Source organism: Coregonus lavaretus (genome assembly GCF_964263955.1).
Source record: "Coregonus lavaretus genome assembly, chromosome: 15".
Taxonomy (NCBI): Eukaryota; Metazoa; Chordata; class Actinopteri; order Salmoniformes; family Salmonidae; genus Coregonus; species Coregonus lavaretus.
Window position 1 is genome coordinate 931575 of NC_140002.1, and position 7500 is coordinate 939074.

Here is a 7500-nt window from a genome sequence, read left to right on the forward strand (position 1 = left end):
TTCAGGCTGCAGACAACAAACATGTGGAATAAGTCAAGGGGTATGAATACTTTCTGAGATGACTAGTCTGTAACTTATTCTCTCTCTCTCAATTTCAATTCAATTCAATTTCAATTTAAGGGCTTTATTGGCATGGGAAACGTGTGTTAACATTGCCAAAGCAAGTGAAGTAGATAGTAAACCAAAAGTGAAATAAACAATAAATATTAACAGTAAACATTACACTCAGAAGTTTCAAAAGAATAAAGACGTTTCAAATGTCATATTATGTATCTCTCTCTCTCTCTCTCTCTCTCTCTCTCTCTCTCTCTCTCTGTCTCTCTCTCTCTCTCTCTCTGTCTCTCCTCTGTCTCTCTCTGTCTCTCTCTCTCTCTCTCTCTCTCTCTCTCTCTCTCTCTCTCTCTCTCTCTCTCTGTCTCTCTCTCTCTCTCTCTCTCTCTCTCTCTCTCTCTCTCTCTCTCTCTCTCTCTCTCTCTCTCTCTCTCTCTCTCTCTCTCTCTCTTCTCTGTCTCTCTCTCTGTCTCTCTCTCTGTCTCTCTCTCTCTCTCTCTCTCTCTCTCTCTCTCTCTCTCTCTCTCTCTCTCTCTCTCTCTCTCTCTCTCTCTCTCTCTCCTTCTCTCTCTCTCTCTCTCTCTCTCTCTCTCTCTCTCTCTCACACAGAGGTTTGAATAGAAGTGCCAGCCTGCTAAGCCAACTGTTTGTCACATCTGTAGTGTGGCAGAGGTCAGAGGTCAGGGGTCACAGAGGGTGACTGTGTCATGTGACAGAGTGGCTGTGAGGGGGAGCAGCAGCAGGCATTCTCCAGGGTAGCGTTTGTTTGTTAGTGTCCCTTGCACACACGTGCACATGCACATGCACACACACACACACACACACACACACACACACATATACACACACACAAGCGTTAGTTAGTGTCCTGACTAGCTGACTCCCTCTGTTTCCCCACTCCCACTGGGCAGCTGCCAGGGGCGTGTTATTAATCCCAAAAGGAGATAAGGAGTGTCCAGCTGCCTGTAATATCCTCTCTCTGTCCAGGCTGCCTGTAATATCCTCTCTCTGTCCAGCCTGCTGTAATATCCTCTCTCTGTCCAGCCTGCCTGTAATATCCTCTCTCTGTCCAGGCTGCCTGTAATATCCTCTCTCTGTCCAGGCTGCCTGTAATATCCTCTCTCTGTCCAGCCTGCCTGTAATATCCTCTCTCTGTCCAGGCTGCCTGTAATATCCTCTCTCTGTCCAGGCTGACTGTAATATTCTCTCTCTGTCCAGCCTGCCTTGTAATATCCTCTCTCTGTCCAGGCTGCCTGTAATATCCTCTCTCTGTCCAGGCTGCCTGTAATATCCTCTCTCTGTCCAGGCTGCCTGTAATATCTCTCTCTGTCCAGGCTGGCCTGTAATATCCTCTCTCTGTCCAGGCTGCCTGTAATATCCTCTCTCTGTCCAGCCTGCCTGTAATATCCTCTCTCTGTCAGGCTGCCTGTCACTCTCTCTGTCCAGCCTGCCTATGTGTGTGCAGCCATCTGCTTCCTGCCTCCACTCAGGACAAAGTCCCCGGTGAACAGTGCTCGCTGCTTTTCTGACAAATTTAGAAAATTGCAGTGCTCAGCAGTTCTGACATCTATAGCACCATACTGAAACACCACACTGAGTGGCTCTGAATGGACTCCCTTATAAGATGAAATTCGAATTGAATTGGCCACATCCCACAGGATTTAGAATTTGAATTGGAGTTTTAGTGACAGGAAGTAGAGGTTAATTTAGTACAATTCAAAGTAATTCCAATCAGCCATAGAACATTAGAGTTTCTTTGAATCTGACCGCCCACACTTCCAGATACCAAAGAAGATATCACTTTTCTGCATGTACTATTTTAACCTAAGTGCTTAAAATAGACAGTTATATTTCCACCAAACTATTTCATTTAACTTCTTTTTGAAGGCTTTAGGGTCAACTTGAGGGTTAAACTGGTGCATTCTAGGAAATGTAGTATTTTACCCATATTGAACAAAATGTAAAGTGATCAATGAAATGTAATAACTTAGAATATTCGCATACAGGTTTTGTTTTCCTTGATCATGAATTGTAAGAATTTGTCCTGAAAATCAATTGTTTCATCAATATGTTACATGTATGTATATAACGATATGTTTAATGTTTTATGTACAATATGTAGATTTGTATTGACTACAACTTATATAGAATAGAACAGGCATTTGAATTTCATTGAATTTCACTGAATTCAATTATATTTCCTTTAATTCAAATTCGAATTGCAATTCTGTATCCTTTTTACTGATTCAATTCAAATTAAATTCAAATTCAAAAATTGAAATTGATGAGGCATTCTTTGCTAGGGCAAAAACCAAAATGTACACCCCTTGGGGTCCCCAGGACCGAATTTGGGAAATGCTTCACTAGGAGCATACAATCCTCTCGTGGATCCTCATGTCACTGGGTTCCTCTCATCTCCCTGGACTAGGCTCCTCTCATCTCCCTGGACTAGGCTCCTCTCTCATCTCCCTGGACTAGGCTCCTCTCATCTCCCTGGACTAGGCTCCTCTCATCTCCCTGGACTAGGCTCCTCTCATCTCCCTGGACTAGGGCTCCTCTCATCTCCCTGGACTAGGCTCCTCTCATCTCCCTGGACTAGGCTCCTCTCATCTCCCTGGACTAGGCTCCTCTCATCTCCCTGGACTAGGCTCCTCTCATCTCCCTGGACTAGGCTCCTCTCATCTCCTGGACTAGGCTCCTCTCATCTCCCTGGACTAGGCTCCTCTCATCTCCCTGGACTAGGTTCCTCTCATCTCCCTGGACTAGGCTCCTCTCATCTCCCTGGACTAGGCTCCTCTCATCTCCCTGGACTAGGCTCCTCTCATCTCCCTGGACTAGGCTCCTCTCATCTCCCTGGACTAGGTTCCCTCTCATCTCCCTGGACTAGGCTCCTCCTCATCTCCCTGGACTAGGTTCCTCTTATCTCCCTGGACTAGGCTCCTCTCATCTCCCTGGACTAGGCTCCTCTCATCTCCCTGGACTAGGCTCCTCTCATCTCCCTGGACTAGGGTAGTGTGCAGTGCAGTAAAAGTTTCTCAGCAGTGGTACGTTTTTATTTGAAGAGGTTTTTTTATTGAAGGTCAGCTCAAAGTGTCTGGCACAATCCCATCAGTCAATAAAATACAGTACAGACACTGTACATGTACAGAATCCCCCAACACTCTGCCTCCATCTCCCTGGCCTCTTCTCCCTTTCTCTCCCCCTCTCTCTCCCTCTCTCCCTTTTTTCCCCATCTTCCACTCTCTCTCTCTCCTCCATCGCCCCCTTTCTTTCCACCCCCCCCACTCTCTCTCTCTCTCTCTCTCTCTTTCCTTCTCTCTCTCTCTCCCTTTCTCTCTCTCCCCTTTCTCTCTCTCGTCCTAGGGTTCATGCTCCACAACTTTTTGCGGTGGTGGGCCCCAGAGGAGGGAGGTGGACTCCACTGTTTCTACCTCCCTAATGGAAAAGTGCAGTGGGCATGAAATTCCCCCCCGACACCAGTCTCTCCTAAACCCACCAGAGGATCTGTTGCTATACTGTTGGGTTAATGGATGGGCTGGAGGACACAGAGGTAGAATACTGATCAGACAGAGGAGACAGAGAGATAAACACATTAGCTAAAACTGCTTCTCTCTAGCTCATCCCTTCCTCTGACAGGTGGACGTTTATTGAGATGAGTCTTGTCCTGGAGGCAGAACTGAGCAATTTCCGCTAGATGGGCCAGCTGCAAAGTCAAAATTGGCTATGTTGTAAAAATTCATGAAAACTAAAAATTGCTTTTTGGTCTTAATTTAAGGTTAGGGTGTGGCATTAGGGTTGGCAGTGTGGTTTAAGGTTAGGGTTAAGGTTAGGGTTAGGTTTAAAATCAGACTTTATGGCAGTGCCAGCTAGTGACCACAGAGCTGCCTCCAAAACAAGATCCATGATGAAAAACGCTAACCTGACACTCTCTTGTCTCATCCATCTCTGCCTCTTTCTGTTCTGTGAAATCCTGTGGAGATTAAACCTGCTGTCTCTCTTTCTTCTGTCTCTCTTCTCTCTCTCTCTCTCCTCTCCCCCCTCTGCCTACCATCCATGCGGTCCTTGTTAAAGCTCAGAGCTCCTGACGGACAGCTCCCATTGTGTAGTGGATCAGGACACAAAGGGCTAGGCGAGCTGAGCGGCTAATCAAAGCCACTGTGTTATTAACCAGGCCTGGAGGATAGATGCTACAGGCTGGGCTCAGAATGGCTGTGACCCAGGGCCAGACATCTCCACTGGGCTGGAAAAGGTCATGTGGCCCCCTCCACCCGCCCTTCCCCGTTTTGCCACTCTGAAAGAAGGTCACCTGGAGAACATGGCCGCCAGGTTACCCTTTCTTTCAAGCTCATTTCCCCTGGCCGTGTGCTTCAGCAGACAGGGAGGCAGTCAACACCTCCTAAGGTTAATACGGTAGCTACAGTAGCATCTCCAAAGGTTAATACGCTAGCATAGCATCTTCTAAGGTTAATACGCTAGCGTAGCATCTTCTAAGGTTAATACGCTAGCTACAGTAGCATCTCCTAAGGTTAATACGCTATCTACAGTAGCATTTTCTAAAGTTAATACGCTAGCTACAGTAGCATATCCTAGTAGCATATCCTAAGGTTAATACGCTAGCTACAGTAGCATCTCCGAAGGTTAATACGCTAGCTACAGTAGCATCTCCTAAGGTTAATACGCTAGCTACAGTAGCATCTCCTAAGGTTAATACGCTAGCTACAGTAGCATCTCCTAAGGTTAATACGCTAGCTACAGTAGAATCTCCTAAGGTTAATACGCTAGCTACAGTAGCATCTCCTAAGGTTAATACGCTAGCATAGCATCTCCTAAGGTTAATACGCTAGCGTAGCATCTCCTAAGGTTAATACGCTAGCTACAGTAGCATCTCTTTCTTTCTCTTTTTCTACATCTCTTGCTCTTTTTTCCTCTCTCTCTTGTTCTATCTCTCTTCTCCATCTCTCCCTTTCCCTTCTTTATTCTTTCTCCCTCTCTTTCTGTACCTCCGTTCTCCCTCTCTGTACCTCCGTTCTCCCTCTCTTTCTGTACCTCCGTTCTCCCTCTCTTTCTGTACCTCCGTTCTCCCTCTCTTTCTGTACCTCCGTTCTCCCTCTCTTTCTGTACCTCCGTTCTCCCTCTCTTTCTCTCTCTCCGCTCTTGGAGTAATGATTCAGGCAGCTGCATGCAGAGATTAAGCATCACTTATCGCAGTAACTGACGTTATTTGCTGATGCAGTCATGAGCTCGTAGTCTCCGTAGGAACCAAACAAGAATATTAAAACAGCTTCTTCATGCCCTAATCAATTAAGAAATAAATAGAATGACTGTGGAACATCATAAAAGACTGATAACCTAAACACTACTGATGCTAGGATAAGGGATAAAAACCCATGAAAAATCGAATAGGCCTTGCTGAGAAAGCAAGTCTTCAAATCGCACCCCTTAAAAGTGAAAAGATCCACAAAAAGGGTTTAACAAGCATTGGGAATCTCACAAAGCAAAGCGAATGCCCCATCCTCAGTCTCTGCAGGCTGTCTCTTTTTATCAGATTGGTAATATAATCAGGATCTGGTGGTAATATAACCAGGATCTGGTGGTAATATAACCAGGATCTGGTGGTAATATAACCAGGATCTGGTGGTAATATAACCAGGATCTGGTGGTAAATGGAATGGCATCAAACACATGGAAACCATGGGTTTGATGTATTTGATACCATTCCACCTATACCGCACCAGCCATTACCATGAGCCCGTCCTCCCCAATTAAGGTGCCACCAACCTCCTGTGTACAGTAGGCACTGAAACACTACACTACACACCTAGACACACAGCCATTATGGACAGAGTTGGGTGACCATCCAGCCAAAACACACACACACACATACCGCTCTATGGTAGAATAATGAGGAGAATGCTGGTGTGTCGTGTTCACACAAGACTTTTACAGTACAATCGAGGACCCTCCTCACCTAAGCATTGTGGGGCTCCCATCACCACGTTGAAGACTGATACCGGACAGAACATTAGATTGTTTGAAATCCAGCCTGAGAATGTCTGTGTCTGAGAGGACAGCAAATCAGAAGGAAAGGCCTGATATGAATTCCCAGAATGTTCCGGAAAGAAAAGAGGGAAAAGAGAGAAAGGAGTGAAAAGGTCAAGGTAGCCATTATAATCCAGCTCTCTTTCATTCATCCCTCCTGTCATTAATTATTTTCCATGCTCTTTCCTTCATTCCTCTGGGCTAGAGAATAGGATCTCACTATACAGTCCAACCCCCATATCCCCATAGCTCTCAATCTCTCTGCTCATGACATTTTGGCATCTGTTTGGTAAACACTGCTTGTTTTGACTTGAGTTAGACAGCTAACTAACTAATCTGATTTGAGTTAGACAGCTAACTACCTAATCTGACTTGAGTTAGACAGCTAACTAACTAATATGACTTGAGTTAGACAGCTAACTAACTAATCTGACTTGAGTTAGACAGCTAACTAACTAATCTGACTTGAGTTAGACAGCTAACTAACTAATATGACTTGAGTTAGACAGCTAACTACTAACTAATATGACTTGAGTTAGACAGCTAACTAACTAATCTGACTTGAGTTAGACAGCTAACTAACTAATCTGACTTGAGTTAGACAGCTAACTATCTAATCTGACTTGAGTTAGACAGCTAACTAACTAATCTGACTTGAGTTAGACAGCTAACTAACTAATCTGACTTGAGTTAGACAGCTAACTACTAACTAATATGACTTGAGTTAGACAGCTAACTAACTAATCTGACTTGAGTTAGACAGCTAACTACTAACTAATCTGACTTGAGTTAGACAGCTAACTACTAACTAATCTGACTTGAGTTAGACAGCTAACTACTAACTAATATGACTTGAGTTAGACAGCTAACTAACTAATATGACTTGAGTTAGACAGCTAACTACTAACTAATATGACTTGAGTTAGACAGCTAACTAACTAATCTGACTTGAGTTAGACAGCTAACTAACTAATCTGACTTGAGTTAGACAGCTAACTATCTAATCTGACTTGAGTTAGACAGCTAACTAACTAATCTGACTTGAGTTAGACAGCTAACTAACTAATCTGACTTGAGTTAGACAGCTAACTACTAACTAATCTGACTTGAGTTAGACAGCTAACTACTAACTAATATGACTTGAGTTAGACAGCTAACTACTAACTAATATGACTTGAGTTAGACAGCTAACTACTAACTAATATGACTTGAGTTAGACAGCTAACTAACTAATCTGACTTGAGTTAGACAGCTAACTACTAACTAATCTGACTTGAGTTAGACAGCTAACTAACTAATCTGACTTGAGTTAGACAGCTAACTACTAACTAATCTGACTTGAGTTAGACAGCTAACTAACTAATCTGACTTGAGTTAGACAGCTAACTACTAACTAATATGACTTGAGTT